General features: G+C 39.7%; 1 protein-coding gene across 1 annotated transcript in view; it reads right to left on the reverse strand.

Moving 5' to 3' along the window:
- The window catches only part of LOC145992036 (uncharacterized), a 382,098-nt gene that overhangs the window by 69,981 nt on the left and 294,861 nt on the right, over positions 1-17,256 (reverse strand). The window lies entirely within an intron of this gene.

Raw genomic sequence — 17,256 nt, forward strand, 5'->3', positions numbered from 1 at the left:
TTTTATTATCCTGGAATCCTTTATCTTCGATTTCATATGAACATCATTGGATTATTGAGATGGGTGATGCCGCCAAATCTAGGCGGTGAAGATTAAGAATAAATTTCCATCACTTTAAAGATAACGGTAATAGCAGCGCCCCACCCCTCTGACACCTAAAATTACCATAGGAGGTACTTTCTGCAGCCTTCGTTAATCTAGCTCCTTGAAAGTCATCTTTATCTCTATTAATGGTGAAATGTAGCTTTTTTATGCACATCAGGTTTGGCAACACTGCCAGGATGGCCGTATGAGGCAAGGATAAATGCATTAAGTTTATGGGACCATTATTTTATTCGTTCTCTTGGGAATATCAAACATCCAATAACGTAGAAAAATACATGGACGGAAAAAGGACACGTTGAACTATGTCATAGTAGAAGGAAAAGTCGAAACTCCTATTTGATTAGTCGTAACTTGAAGTTGAAGTTGATTTCCCATAAGGAATACATGGGATTCTGTAAATACTTATTAATCATATTTTTCAAACATCGTGTCTAGCTTACTAATCAACTTGAAAAGCAGTTTTCACTTACAACATGGAGAGAAATTCATACTCTCTTGCATACTAAACCCTTTTTTAAATAGCAGTGCCCGATCCGACGTTTTGCGTTCACCTGCTCCAGAGATAGATGGGACAGGGTATACCAACTAGGTAGTGATTGCTACTATAACTGTTTCAAGCATTCCTATTGGCTGGTAGCTTTTTGGAATAGTAAATAATTTGTGGTGGTTAGGTTAGGCAAGTTGGGTTTGGTTCCCTTAGAAGAGGAAGACGACCATACAACTAAACACCCCGCATCTAAAGCAGTTGGGTTCTGCGAAATCCCGAAGAGTCGGGACCGGGATCGGGAAAAAAAATCCACGTCCCGATTCCGACTTCGGGAAATGACTTCCCGACTTTTCGGGATCCCGAGCAGTTGGGAAATATCGAATGGTCATTTTAAAAAGTTGTTAATTCTCGACGTTTTCTGCATTGCAAGTCTGTGGAACTTATCGGAAATTGTTTGGTTTTATTCCAGAAATGCAAAAACAATCACTTAAGTTGAAAATGACGTGTAGAATTCGAGATTTTCAGAGCTTCGGGAAATGTCGAACACTTCCCGACTTCGTCGGGAAATTCGCGATTAAAATTAACCCATATGCATCTGGTGAGGTTTTCAGGAAGTACTCTAAGTAGGATACGTTGTGTTGAAGTCGTTTAAAGCATGGGGAATATGCGAGAGACTAAGGTCTAGTATTCAGGTTTTTTTTGCTCTAAATCGTTTTATGGGTAAGAACAAATTAAAAGTTTTCATGTGTTTCCACCCCGTGGAATCAACAAAATGAAATTTGTTAATAAATCAGGGAAAACGTAATTGACAGAAGATTGGTGTGGGGGATATAACACTGTAATTCGGCAAGGAAATTACGAAGAATGCACGAGTCTGCTTACTTTATTTTTCGAGAGATAAATATATATTACCATGAAAGTAAAGTTTTAAATTGTACTTTATAAATAAAGTTTTTTTTTTCGAAAAATCATATAGCGTCTTACCCAATGCGTCCATGTATTACTGGTATTACGTATGTGTGAAGTTGTGAACAGGTGCAAGTCGATTAAGAGAGAAGATGAAAATAGTTTGAGAATGAATTAATGTCAATTGTAACCAGAAAAAAAGTGGACATGCTAATGTTACTGTTTCATTCAGTACGATGTCCTTTTTCAGTGAGTATAGCCTGGTCATGAAATCGTGAATATTATTATTAAACCAGCCTTTCTCTTTCGAGAAAGAACTGCAACGATATGTTCGCAATTTTCTCCTGTCCCAGCTTTTCAAGTACAAGTCAATTTCAATTCCTTTATTTCAAATAATTTCCGAGAACCCCAGTTACAACATGACGTGCAGATGATACAGCACTGCTTTGGACAACCAGTGCGTATACATAGGTTTCGTCTGCATTTTCCGTGTTATTTTTGCCTATCATAATTAAATATTTCGTTCTCAGTACAGCTTCACGTTTGTTAGAGTACCTGGAATTCACATCGCATTCGCAATATTTAAAAATAATGCGTAATTTAAACGTTTTCTACCATACCAGTCATGACAACACGCTGCTATTTTGTACTACTGCTGAATGTAAACAAAGATTTATCCTACTTAGAGCGGCCATATTGGAAGCGACACTAGCGCTCAGGTGGTAATTTTAATCGCGAATTGCGAATTTTTCCCGTCCCGAATGTAGGAATTAAAAAAATTTCCCGTCCCGACCAGGAAAATTCTATCCCGCACACCCCTACAAAGCAGTCATGAAATTCGTACTGCCGGTACCTCAACTCTTATTCACCGTTGAGTGCTTCTGGATGCTCCAATTCTCCCACCCGCTTGCGCGGTGCTCAAGCAGTCATTCCAAACAAGAGATAAGCAAACAGCAACCTTTGTGGCAACGTTTCTTCTCTTGACACAGACGCTACTCTTTTGTCTCCCTCCTTTGAGGAAGAATTAGACACGTTCTGCAAGCATTTCCAGGCTTCATTGCCAGCAAGATAACAGTTGAGTGCTGTGTTATAATTTCCTTCCACATTCCATTACCTCGCCCCCGCAAACCACGCGTATTCGAGAAACCCTCATGTTTCGACTCCAATTGTCAACTCAGGGCGGTTGCCTGTTCATTTGTAAAGTAAAGCATATATCCAGTATGCATATTTGCGATTATATTATTCGCCTACTTGTGCGAGTAGGGCATTTTCTGCTTCAAAGAAGAGCTCTTAGGGATTTCAGAGGACGTGGCCTTTCAGTGTTGCCATTAAGAAAAGCCGGGCATTGTGCCAACTATATCCGCGAGTCGCTAATATTTTAAAAAGTGAAATTATAGATTTCCATTTGTTGTAAAAATTCTACCCTTAAAGCAACATGTAGGGCTAGGGAATAATTCCTTTTCTTCTGAGCCTTGAAGACAATGTTTAGCCTATTAGTACAGTCAACGGCAAAGATAAAGGTAGGCAAATTGTCCATCACTATTTTCATTACTCTTTATTCCACACCCTGTGTTGTTTTAAAGAATGAATTTCTGTTTATACAAAGCAGATGTTGTCCTCTGCCTATTGACGTTTCTACTTCAATTCATGATCATCACATTGTGGAAAACGGACTGAATGAAAATGATGATGGACAATTTGCCTACCATTTCTTTCGCCGTTCCTTTGCACTTTAGTCAGAACCAGAAAACATAATTCTTGTTTTGTATAATTTTTTTTGTATTTTTCGTTTTTTCTTTCTTTTAGGTCATTTTTACTTATACAGAAAAACCTTGTGGTGTATTTTATGTAATCTTGAAGTAACAATAAAAAAAATAAAAAATAAAAGAACCTTGCTCGCAACCATTTCCAAAAAAGAAAAAAAAACTACGTTAGCAGTTAATTGCTCTTTCCCTTTGCTTTAAATCACCAAACAATAGGTTTTATTGAATTATTCAACTACTCTCTTGAAATTTATGAAAAAAAATAAGCTTTCATTTAAAGAACGAAAATTATTTTAGGTCATTTAAAATAATACGTCATTTCTTAAATAATTTTAAGGTCATTCTACAGATAATTTTTTGAGATTTTTTAGGTCATCGATTCCCGAGCTCTAGTATTGCGCAACTATTACATAACGTTACACACACTCACATGATTTTTCCTGATAACGTTTTTGCTTGTTGAGACTTCTTTCCGTGTACGAACGTTGGAAAAACATTATATCACGTTTGTATGCATCTATTCCCTAAAGATTCATTGTTGACACTAACGTACTTTTTCTGTCAGATAGCACGACATTAGTTCTCTACGGAAATGGGATCATGCTAGCATAGAAGTCGACAGGACGAATCTCTAAGATGAACCCTTTCGCTCAATGTATGCATTGTTGAACGATATTTAAATGTAGAATAGAAACAAGTTTCAAAATCACCTTTCTGATATTTTAAAAACAATTCCTCCCCTCATCTTTTGAGCGTTTTAGAATAACGATTCAGATTTGTGTTCCCCAGTGCAGAAATTTGGGGGGGGGGCAGTGATAAATACAACTTCCCTATTAAAATGGCCCCCGATTGCCATTAGAGTAGAAAGTTCTAAATATATATAAAATTATGCATACCGTTCTCCTAGAAAGCAGCCACATTTACAATTTCACTAGAACATGACGTGACGAGTATTTTTAATTATTTTTTTTTAACTATGCTTGCCTAACCTAACCTAACCTTACGGGAAATGGTTTGTGGGGCTAACGTGAATGGTTTGTGGGGCTAACGTGAATGGTTTGTGAGGCTAACGTCAATGGTTTGCGAGGTATTAGCATAATTTCAAATTCGAGCAGGAAAGTAGGTATTTTCCTGTGAACAAGGTTGCAACACTGCATAAATTGACAAAACACTCTCACAACGCGCAATGGACCAGTTCGCTATCGCCATAATGTGTGTTACAGAATCGAAATAACGAGTAACAGTAAGTACTCGTAAATGTAAGAAATAGACATTATTTTCGTTAGAAATTCATTATTTCACCTAAATAAACGTTCCAGAATAGTACGTTAGCAATGTAAAAAAGTGCGAAATAAATGATTTTTAGGTGAGTAAAGTAGTACCAATATTTTTTATATGTATAATGTATATTTCTCTTGAGGAATTTGGGGGGGGGCAGATACTGCATTGCACCCTATAAGTCGGCGCCTATGCCTATCATTGCCTACTTTCCGAGATTATGCTTCGCAAATAGTAAGTACTAAAATTAGTGACATATAATACATTTCCTGTGTGAAGGAATAGGGTGTCTTGTTGGTCCATAGTCAATACCAAAATATTATTCAATATTATTGATATAAATAGCATGAGATTCTCCCAGCCTCCTCAACCTACTTAACGTGTAATCGACTAAGTATCAAACAACAGTGTATAAATTTCTTACAAGGTAAGTTAGGTTGACAATGATATGACATAATTACCACATAATATTGTTTACAATGAGGTGCCACAAATTCTCTATGGAAGGTTAGGTGGTTATGGTTTGCCCATCGTCTAAAATTTAACGAGCTAACGTTACAGGTAAGGTAACGTAGCACTTATACAGAAAGATAAAGGATAATATATAACTAGCTGATTGCCCGGCGTTGCCCGGGTATTTATTTATCCCAATCTTCTATTAGACAGGAAACTAATGAATTGTAACTATCGTGTAAAATGAACTTGGAGTTGAACGGCATTGGGAGTGTCACTATTCATCTTAGCGATCTCGAAAACTATTGATTCCACACTAATATCGGTCGTCTTCGATTATTTTCACATATCACTCCCTTTCCACCCACCCCTAGGGGTGTGAGGGGTGTCTTACCCCCACAGTATTTATTTTCAGATTGCAAGTGATACGGGTACGGAGTTTGGTTCAAATCGCTCCAGACTCCCGAACAAACCGGAACAAACACACACACATACATACACACATCCATCCATTTCTATATATATAGAGAGACTGTATACCTTATAAAATTTTCAATAACATTTGTTTTAATTTTTTTTCATATTTTTCTGCATAAACGGTAATTATGGAACGAAGATTATTATTACATTTCAATTGTTTTAAAATTTTAATCTGCAATTATAATATTTTAAAATTCTATTCTATAATTGTAATATTTGAAAATGTTATTCTAAAATTGTAATATTTTAAAATTTTCGGCGCCTACCCAGCGTCGAATAACATGGGTACCTGGGGGAAACCCTGGGGGGTAAAGGCGGTCAGGGGCGTGATGCTGATCACATCACCCCCACTCACGACCGGATCAAGAAAGTGTGGGGCGTTACCCCCACACCCCCTATACGCCTTCATGGCGTGGTGCTATGCACAGGGGAACACTTTACCTTTTACCTTTTTTATTCTGAAATTATAAGAAAATGGTTGCATTTAGATAAAATTTGCTGGTGACCTTTAATCTAAGGAATGGTTCGAAGAAAAGATGAAGTGAACATGTGTTGAACTTTGTAGCCCCGCAATCAAAAATTTTCCTACGCCACTGTGTCTCGGCAACATCCCTAACAGTCACAAACAAAAAGGTGGCGTTTTCATATAAAATGTTTTTGAAAAAAAAAGAAAAAAAAGCAAATAATATTATAATAAGTAACGACATTTCAAAAGAAAAGATAGGTAATTGCGAAGCAGAAGAGGCAGATATGAGATTAATGTTATTACATCACGTAATGCAAGAAAGATAAATAAATTAAGAGACAAGGAATCAAATCCTACGGGAGAGAAACAGGAGATGAAAAGCCTGGACGAGCAAGATGGTCTAGACGCAGCATCCCTGGCATCCTGTCTCAGTACAGCAATGGGAAATCGAGGTAGGCTGTGAAAATTTCATTAGGTTTCCTGGAAGCATCTTCTGAGAAGATTCCATTCTCCTGCAGGAATAGCCTGGACTGAAGCTAATTGCATACATTATAACTTTGTTAATTCCTGGCAGAAGATATTCCGAGCAGGTGAGGGAACACGGCAAAGATCTGAAGGCGATCGTCTTCTTGATGAATAAAGATATCATTCAATCCCCAGTTCTTTTGGCGGTGCGATCTGTTACCAACGAAAAGTTGATGGGAAAACTTTTGGGGAAACTTTCCCCGCGGAGATTTACCAATAACCAGGGAAGGTCTTCTCGTCAAAGCCCTTGTCCCATGTTCTCTAAAAGGCCTCCAGGAACAATTTCTTTTGTAATACAGTTTATTTAAAAAGCATGTGCAAAATTTACAATCAATTTGACTTTGGGAAGGCGGAAAGCTACTTAAAATTGAGATAAATTCATGATCAATGCTTCGTTTCAAGATTTTTTTGTAGTTATAGATATGTAAGAACAAAAAATAAATAAAAATTATGAAAGAGCTGAACAGATACCACTTTGAACCCAAAACAGAACCGATGCTCTTCACCGTTACTGACACTTAAAAACTGCAACAGTTTAATCACAAAATCCATTTCTTAACACAATGCTGTTTCCAAATAATGAAGATGAACATAAAAAAAGCAAAATAATGTCTCAAAGGGAAAATTTGTTCCCATTAATGAGATTGTTGAATAAATCTATCTCGTTCTATCTAATTTTCTCTATTTCTCTTCCTCTTATTAAAGGGAAAGAGAGGAGAGGGGGGGAGGGAGGGAGATGAGCAGCGATAAAGGAAAGAGGAAATAGAGAAAGGCGGAGGGAGGGGGAATTCACATAATCCCGCAAGGTGATTCGCACTCTGCTGGTAGTATACATCCAATAGCTTAAGTATTCTTATGGACGGTAAAAAATAAAGTAATATATTAATACTATTAATAATACCTAGGTAGATAGCTACTCGTTTCGCCAACTCTACAGTAACACTTGCACAAGAAAATATCGCTGATTTTAACTCTTTTCGGAATGTCATATCATACTGCATGTAAAACATCAGCCAACATTCAATGAATTTTCGTATTGATGGAGTCAAACAGCTGACGTTTCTGTGACTGTAGCTTTGGAGCGAAGAAATTATACCCATTTTTACACTTGAGGTGAAAGATCGAGGGAAACACACTCAAACAGTAGAGCTACGGTCTGGTCTGGCGTTTGACTGGCACGCAGGTTCGATTCCCAGGATGGGTATCAGGTGGGAATTTTCCAGTTACATCTTTGCATGGAGCGGTTCTGAGGTTCACCCAGCCTCTAATAAATGGGCACCTGGAGGCGGTAAAGAAGGCTGGAGCGTGGTGCTGATCACAACACCTTAACAATTTGCCGAGATTTTGAATGAGTGTGGCCCTAACTCCCATATCCCTTCCTTATGCCTTCAAGACATGTTGCCATGCACAGAGCATAATCTTACCTTTATATGTACTTAGGGAGGCTGCTCTGTAACGAAACTCTCAACTATCCAAGAGGGCTCTGAAGTCAGTGATACCTTCCTCTCCTAACGACATAATTGTGCGAAAAATTATTTTCCAGCCCTCTTTATCTTATTACTGTTGTTATTACTACAATGACAATATGAGTATTGTAATAAAATATATATGCAAATTTAACAAAGGACCTTTGATGAGCAACTTACAATGAACTTCAGGATTTTTTTTAGAATTATAATATCCGTCATTGTTGGAACGCTACAGGGGATTAGAACAAATCTCCCTACGAAAAAATGTTATCCTTCTAATGAATTAACCACATATCCTGCATTCATACTGTACAACAATTTGGAGAAAGTACCTGATTAATATATAGCTATGTATGTATATATACAGGGTGTTTCTGTGACCGTGTTACAGACTTGCAGGGATGATGGAAGGGAACAAACGCAACAAAATGAGATAGAGAACCCTGGTCCGGAAATGTCCCAGTCAAAATTTACAAGCCAGGCAAGTCTGTAACACGGTCACAGAAACACCCTGTATATATAACCTCATTAGCGACACCTCTTTTCTGAATAAAGAAACATATCTCAAATCCTGGATCCCAACAATGACAGATGATCCGTGGTAAGTAGAAAGAACATTTATTCTAGACCGACAGGCGCTTCAAAATGCAACAAAATGGAATCGCTCTAGGTCAAACAGTTAATGCTGCGAAAAATAGAAAATGAATGGTTTACTATATACCGCAGTTATTACGAACCTTGCACTACACACCGCAAAGCAAAACTTTTAATACGCATCCCAACTCGATACTTTACGAAATTTCTTGACACAACACTAAGTGTTCTCATGGAACCAAATGTAGGAAGTACCCATACAGCACAAATCTCCAAGGGATATCCATTGCATATCCACAATGTCCAGATCAGATCCATTTATATTATGGATATCCATAGGATATCCATTCGACGTCTATGGGATATCCAGAACTGGATATCTGAAACTCGACAATTCTAGATATCTAATACACAGCCCAAACATGTATAGAACTGGCTGTTAGAAACATTCTCCAATTCCAAATATCCAATACGTCTCCAGATCTTGTCCAATACGGGATATCCAAAACACATCCAATTCTGGATATCCAGAACATATCCAGATCGTGTCCAAAATGTGAGCGGGGGAACGGGAAGTGAAAGTTTAGAATACCAAAGTTCAGATAATTTTCTGGTTATGGGCTGTACGTACCCAACATAAGTAAATTGAAATTGTGTTATTACACGTAATTTGAAGAGTAACAAAGTGTTCTGTTTAAGGTATTATATATTCATAGCAGAGTTTGTTCTCCCCCTCCCCCCTCCCCCCTGCAGAAATATCTAGCTACAGTAGCATATCCCCAAACTTTTTTATGTCTCTTTGGGAAACATGACGAAATGTAGGCAGGGCTCGAAATGGACCGGAGCCGACCGGAACTGCGTTTCGGTTCGTGAATATCTGGAACCTTCCCGTTCCGCTTGGTCACAAATGGCAACGAACCGTTCCGCTTCGTTTAATGTTTCATAACAATTTTTATCTACAGTGTGTGCCGCGCTCATTGGCGGAGTGGTTAGCACATTAGGCACTATTATTATTCTTTTTCCTTGTGAGTGTCCTTCTATTATATTATCACTCATCTTCATCGTCGTGATTATTCAAAAGTGGCAGAAGAGCGACACTGAATAACAAAAATTAAAATCTATTTGAAAATTAGAAGCTCCTTTCAACATGTCTATTATCCGCAGATCCTGCAACAATGCCACTTACGATCAATAACTAACTACCACGAATTTTGAAGAAGTAATTTTTTAAGTCCACTTTGTGCATAGATAGGCAAATCGGGACTGGGCCTTCAGTTTAAAGTGCAATCCGAACAATATGTGCCTCTACCGGGCATCGAACCGAGAACTCCTTGATTGCAATGAGGCGACGTTTTGATTGCATCGTGGAAGCTCTTTTTAATCTTGCTTCCGTAGAATTGACTTCCGTCGAAGGTTGGAGGAGCAATGGCTACCTGCCCCCCTATGGTTGCGTCACTGTATAATACAGACGTATTTAAGCAATATGTGTTTACTTTAGATACTTAAGGCTCACTGCCATTGTTAGTGCACTGAACATTATTCTGCACATGTTATCTGCTCGACTAACCTTGTATTAATGCGAATACCACGCCATCCCCCCTCCATCCAAACCGATTCTAAGGGCATAAGAGATGGTGTTTCATTTCAACCCTATCGCCGGGATCACCCACAGGTAGGTAGAAAAACTATACATAATAACCAAAACTAAAAATAAAAAACAAGTCAATCTAACGATACGACCCCCCCCCCATTTGCGTGTGAAGGTATATAGAATTGGTATAAAATTTTGTCCCCCCCAAAATTCGAATGACGCAGGCGCGTCATGAAACCCCCCCCCTCCCTGTGGGCACCCCTGATGGGCCCTGATGAGTTAAAATACAATGAATACTTTCTGTAAATTTTCAATGAAAAATTAAAAAGATTTTGAACATGAGAGTAAGAACGAATCAACTTTAAAATGACTGTACATTTCTTTAAAAAGCGAAAATATGCTGAATATGACCGAAAATCCATCAAAATATGCTTTATCACGTAGAAATGGCAAATATGCCAAAATATGCCCTTAAAAAGCACCTTAATTCAATTAGTTTCTTCACAATATGAATTTCTATATATTTAGGGAACACATCACCCTTACAAAAAAAAAATATGCTAAGTCATAAAAATCGTAGCCCTACTATCATCATCCCTCAGCAAATTCATACTGACCAAATCCAAACACCAACCTCTTCTGGCATTCGTATTGCAGAATGGCCTTGGGGGCCAAACATCGCCCATTTCCTGGTTCAACTCGGGGCAATTCAGGTGCCTTACCAAAGCTGCCATGGAACATGCAGGGTTTCCAACCCACTTCGCCCGGTTTGTCGTAGAGCTTACTAATACATTTGCAGTTTTGGAGACGTGTTGTTGCCACAAAGGGGCTTACCAGAGTATAATAGAGTCTACGTTGCCTTCTTTAGATTGTGGTTCTTATTTTTACTACAGGGTGAGTCAAAGTCCCTTAACACCCCTATAAAATCTAAAAGAGTTATGTTGAGTACAATCGATCATGATAGACACAGGTTAGGCACATGGGGAACCATAGTTCTCTGTGTCAAATAGAGGTCCGCCACATTGAATTCAATTCGAAAATTTTAAATTGAAAGAGGGTCACATGATATTTCAAATGAAACTAGAACTTCACGAGAAATCCAGTGATGGAACTTAACATTAAGATTTCCCTCATAGATGGCACTGTGCAACAACGAGGAGAATATGAAGCTGTAGGATAATCCGACAGTGGTATGCGTACAGTTTATGCAGTTATTTATTCATCAGAAACAAATGGTAATTTTAATTAGTGAGTAATTTTTGATAGAAAATTCAAGATAACAGCCTCTCTTAACATATGATACTTTCCAACATAAACGTTTATTCCGCGGACATTCTAAAAGTGTCCAGTGTGGAAAACTATTCCGAGTATATGTATCTTCTGATAATAATCGATTTTTTTAAAAATTAAATTTATGCACCAGAGACTTTTACTAGAGACCAGATTTTAAAGGGATTTTTTTTTGCACTCCACTAAAAATACTATTTGAATGAAAGCGCAATATATGAATGGTATATATTACTACTACTAATATTTTTTTATTAAGCGGCCGAGGTTCAGTCTATAGACTGCTCTGCCACCTAACCCTTGTCAATGTAATGTTACATATACGTATAATAAAGTACATGTGGAGTAGTAAGCTAACAGTAAAATAATATACAGGGTGAACAGAAACTATAAGGACAAACTTCAGGAGGTGATTGCTGACAGATAAAGGTACAAAAAAGTTCATATCAACGTATGTCCGGAAATGGACGGTGAGTCTGCAATAAACAATTAGTACGGGTACACATAACATGGCATGACTTTCATCCATGTTACAACAGGTGTTCAAAGTGACCTCCATGGGATGTAATGCAAGCGTCCACAAGTCGCATCATGGATTGCCTCACTCGTTCGAATGTTCCAGATTGTACCCGAATAGCGTCACAGGCTACACGGACACGCTGTTCAAGGGTCTGCACATCAGGAACTGGCTCAGCATACACAACACTCTTCAGATGCCCCCACAAGTAAAAATCAAGGAGTTTTAATCCGGTGATCGAGCAGGCCATGCCACAGGGCCTCCTCGTCTGATCCATCTACTGGGGAAGATGTTGTTGAGGTGCTAACGACCAATAATGCGAAAGTGGGCTATCGCTCCATCATGCATCAGCCACATTACCTGTCGTATTGCCAAAGGCACATTCTGAAGCAAAAGAGGCAGAGTGTTCTGCAGGAATTTCAGATACGTCTGTCCATTAAAGCGTTGTGGAAGAACAAATGGTCCAATTAGGTGTTCGCCAATAATCCCTGCCCAAACATTGATTCGGAACCATTGCTGATGAGACATTTCAACCATTCCCTGAGAATTGGATGTAGACCACAGATGACGATTCTGTAGATTGACGATGCCGTCTCTACCAAAGGTCGCATCAACGGTGAAGAGGACTGACGACAGAAATCACAAAATGGCGGTGGCCTGTTGCACAAACATGGCTGCAAAGGTTTTGTGGTTCGGGTGGTACTGTCTATCCGGGTAGTTGGCTCGATAAATCCGTGTGGCCTCTCGACCGTTTCCATGTTTCCATCTGCTTGACCGCATACGAAGACCATCTCGGCTTGTTCCTGGTATGAATAACGGACCATGGTGTTTCGACGTAGCTCCAATCACACCATCTTCAACACAAAAAGGTACACGGCGAGTGTTGTTATGAGAGGATGATGTCGTAATTCAGTGCCATCTACCTTGACAAATATGCGTTTCCGGACATATCTTGATATGAACTTTTTTGTTCCTTTACCTGTCAGGAATCACCTCCTGAAGTTTGTCCCTATAGTTTCTGTTTACCCTGTGTGTGTGTGTGTGTGTATACAGGGTGTTGCAAAATACCTGTTACAACGCTTGGGAGGTGGTTCGACAAGTAAAAACGAGGAAAAAATGTCATGTGAAAAAATGTCGAAATCGGCACCGTTTGCGAGTGACAGGCGTGCGAAAATCGCCTCACACCATGCGTAAAGTACAATAACTCAAGAAGGAAGAAAGATATCAATGTCGGAATAAAAGAATACAAACAAAATCGTGCCTGACGAATACAATGGTGCAGCAATTGAGGCCCAGTGTAAATTGCGCAAGGTGACTCTCAAAGAAAGTGGGGAATCCCGATGGAAAATATAGGAAATTTACTACTATTTTCTACATAATGTTGAGATCGGAATGTAGGCAGTAAAAAATGACGACGTATGTCCACATGTCCCACTACTGCTGGGACACCGTCTCACACTCGGGAAATAGGAAATTCACTCGAAAATGACGCTATGCCGTCAAATTACGCTCAGATTGATTTCAGCTAATTGGTACAGAAAGCTCCACTAGAGGCGCTGTGAGTGTAGGTCACCTGTTACGTATTAGTGTTGGTGGATACTACGTAGAGACTGTAGTCGACCGTTGTTTTTCCTGTCTTGTTCTGCGTCTCGCAGCGTGGAGTTTAGTCTGGCGTGTGTGTATGGTTGAATTGCGCTAAGGAATACTGTACGTAGAGTACGTATTCCCGTGTTCTTTCTCGGTTTGCAACAACTGCGTGGACACCTGTGTGACATTACGTGGGTGCTAATCACGGTAGTTGTGATCCGTCACTCGGAGGGAAAGTGCCCCTGTTTCTGGGCAGTTCTCGAACAAGACAATGGTGGAGTACTCTACCCACGAGCTTGCTGATATGCATCTCGTTTATGGAGAGGCAAACCGAAACAGCCGTGAAGCACGTCGTTTGTATCACGAACGTTTTCCCAATAGGCGATTACCAGCACATGCACTCTTTCAAAGACTTGATGCTCGACTGCGTGAAACTGGATCTCTACTACCCCGTAGGTGGGATTGTGGAAGACCCCGCACTGTGCGCACTGTGCAATTTGAAGAGGACGTGTTGGACGCGATACGAGACCGTCCTGACACCAGCACACGTGTCATTGCTCGTACTCAACAAACCCACCATAGCAATGTGTTCCGCGTTCTTCGAGAGGAGGGATTGCACCCATACAAATTGCATAAGGTGCACCACATACTGCCCACGGACTTTCCCCTACGCATGGATTTCTGCCAATGGTACGTGCAACAAACTCTTTCCATTCCAGAGTTCCCAACAATAGTTTTGTGGACCGATGAGGCAATGTTCACCAGGGACGGCATGTTCAATAGCCACAACAGCCACGTCTGGGATATGGACAATCCGCATGCAATCATTGTGCGCCATCATCAACATAGGTTCGCAGTGAATGTGTGGTGTGGCGTAGTAGGTGACCACTTGATAGGCCCGTACATTTTGCCATCTACTTTGTGTGGTGGGAATTATCGGGTGTTTCTACATGACGTATTACCTGAACTTTTGGAAAACGTGCCACTGGCAGGTAGACAACGTATCTGGTTTCAACACGACGGCGCCCCCGCACATTTCGACCGGGGAGCCAGAGCCTTACTCAACGATATTTTCGGCGATCGTTGGATTGGCAGGGGTGGACCTTTACCGTGGCCACCTCGTTCCCCCGACCTCACACCACTGGATTTCTTTGTGTGGGGAGAAATGAAAAGGCTCGTGTATGAAACCCCTGTGGAAAGTGCTGAGGATCTCGTTGCTCGTGTTAGTGCCGCTGCTGGGACAATTGGTAACATGCCAGAGGTATTTGCACGTACCAGACAATCAGTGCTTCGCCGATGCCATCTTTGTCTTGAAGTCAATGGCGGACATTTTCAACAACGTCTCTGAGTATACCGGTGTTTGTGTGAGCCCCTATCAGCACCACATAGTGTCCTTTAGTGAAAGGTACGAGTGAAGATGCTGGATATCGCTGTACTTCATACCGTCGATCTGCATGTGCGGAGGTTGTGCGCTTCTCAGTGGAATCCCTTCCAGATGTGCTGTGCCTGGAAATGTTACATGCCATTGTGTGCGTTTTCTCGCCATTCTCCGTCTTCATTCCTTCGAGGATTACCCACTTTCTTTGGGGAGCTCTCTTGTAGTATATGTACAGCCTAACGACATGTGGCCATTGTTTAACTTTTGTTTTTCATACTGCAAAGTAGTGTGTCAACATTAAGGGATTGAAAACTTTTTTTTATGATTTTCCAGTATTTTTTTCCATTTGGGATGGTGTCCCAGCAGTAGTGAGACATGCGACAAATTGGTTTCTTTTCTTCGAACCGCAATGTGAACCGTGTACAACAGGAGATTTGCAGTTATTTTCCTATTTCCCGGGTGTGGGACGGGTGTCCCAGCAGTAGTGGGACATGTGGACATACGTCGCCATTTTTTACTGGCTACATTCCGATCTCAACATTATGTAGAAGATAGTAGTAAATTTCTTGTATTTTCCATCAGGGGATTCCCCACTTTCTTTGAGAGTCCCCTTGCGCAATTTACACTGGGCCTCAATTGATGCACCATTGTATTCACCAGGTACGATTTTGTTTGTATTATTTTATTCCGACATTGATATATTTCTTCCTTCTTGAGTTATTGTACTTTACACATGGTGTGAGGCGATTTTCGCACGCCTGTCACTCGAAAACGGTGCCGATTTCGACATTTTTTCACATGACATTTTTTCCTTGTTTTTACTTGTAGAATCACCTCCCAAGCGTTTGTAACAGGTATTTTGCAACACCCTGTATATATATATATATATATATATATATATATATATATATATATATATATATATATATATATATATATATATATATATATACACAAGTATGTACATACTTGTAAGAGATACACACAATTAAATGAATACACAAAGTGTTTAACTACAAATACAAAATAATACGTAATAATACAAGGTCCGCACATAAAGAAACCGAACTGTCAAAAAAAAAGAACAAAACCAAAAAAAGAGGTACCGTATTCTGGCAACACTGCAAAGAGCTAAACTCCCCGTTAGTGCATGTTTCAACCTGTTACAGGCAGTCAGTATCGGGGCAAGCGTGCGTCAGATGCAGGTCGTGTGTAGGCGGCGTACAAAATACGCGCACCAAGATGTTACAAATTGGGTAAATCGTTTACCGAAACGTTATAGATGATACGGGAGATAAAACATGGTGTTTACAATATGACCCCGAAACAAAGAGATAGAGTGCGCAGTGGAAAGCACAGTTCTCGCCCGTAAAGAAAAACGCACTGATGTTGAAATCGAAGACAAAGGTGCTACTAATAGATTTTTTTGATTTCCAAGGACTGATCAACCATGAATTTGTTCTTGAAAACCAAACAATCAATCAGTGATATTACAAGGAAGTGCTTGGTCGACTCAGAAACAGGATGAAGCTGGTTAGGAAGGACCTCTGTGATTCTGGCCAATGGTTTCTGTTACACGATAATGCTCGGCCTCATACTGCATTTTCTGTACAACAATACCTTACTAAGCATTCAGTGACAGTGATCAATCACCCTCCATATTCTCCGGACTTATCGCCTGCTGATTTTTTCCTTTTTCCCAAGCTTAAGATGGCTATGAAAGAGCGAATATTTGACGACGTCGCGGACATTAAATTAAATGTTACGCGTACGGTATTTTGGGAACACTTACTCTCAATGCTATCAAAAATGTTTCCAAGACCTGTACAAACGCTGGTCACAGTGTATTGCTTGTAATTACTTGTTTTTTTTCTTAAGAAAAAAGTTCGGTTTTTTTATGGGCGGGCCTTGTAAACATACAATTTCGTATTGTGACTTGATACCTTCAGTATGTACCACGACTCTGCCATTGTTCCATTAACAGTAAATATTTTACTTTACCTCTGAAACTTACGCGGGTGTTTATGCATGCGATGTTCAGAGGAAGTCCATTCCATGGTTTAGGAGCCGAAAAGGAGAAAAATGATTTCTAGGCCGTGGTTGAATGATAGGGTAAATCGAAATTGTTCTGCTTACGGGTAGCATATTCATGGATTTCTCTACGAGAATGAATTGTTTCGAACAGACGCTGAGGTTTTACCGTCTGTTAATATACCGCGGAGAAACAGAGATAATGCAATTTCCTTCTGTTTGCCATAGTAAGAACCTGATTGTTATTTAAAATCGGAAGAATGTGATTGGACTTTTTTAGTTGAAAAATGTATCTGATGGAGGCATTTGCACCATTTGTATTTTTTAACTGAGATTTTG

Source organism: Lepisma saccharinum, chromosome 9, assembly GCF_977018435.1.
Source record: "Lepisma saccharinum chromosome 9, izLepSacc3.1, whole genome shotgun sequence".
Classification (NCBI taxonomy): domain Eukaryota; kingdom Metazoa; phylum Arthropoda; class Insecta; order Zygentoma; family Lepismatidae; genus Lepisma; species Lepisma saccharinum.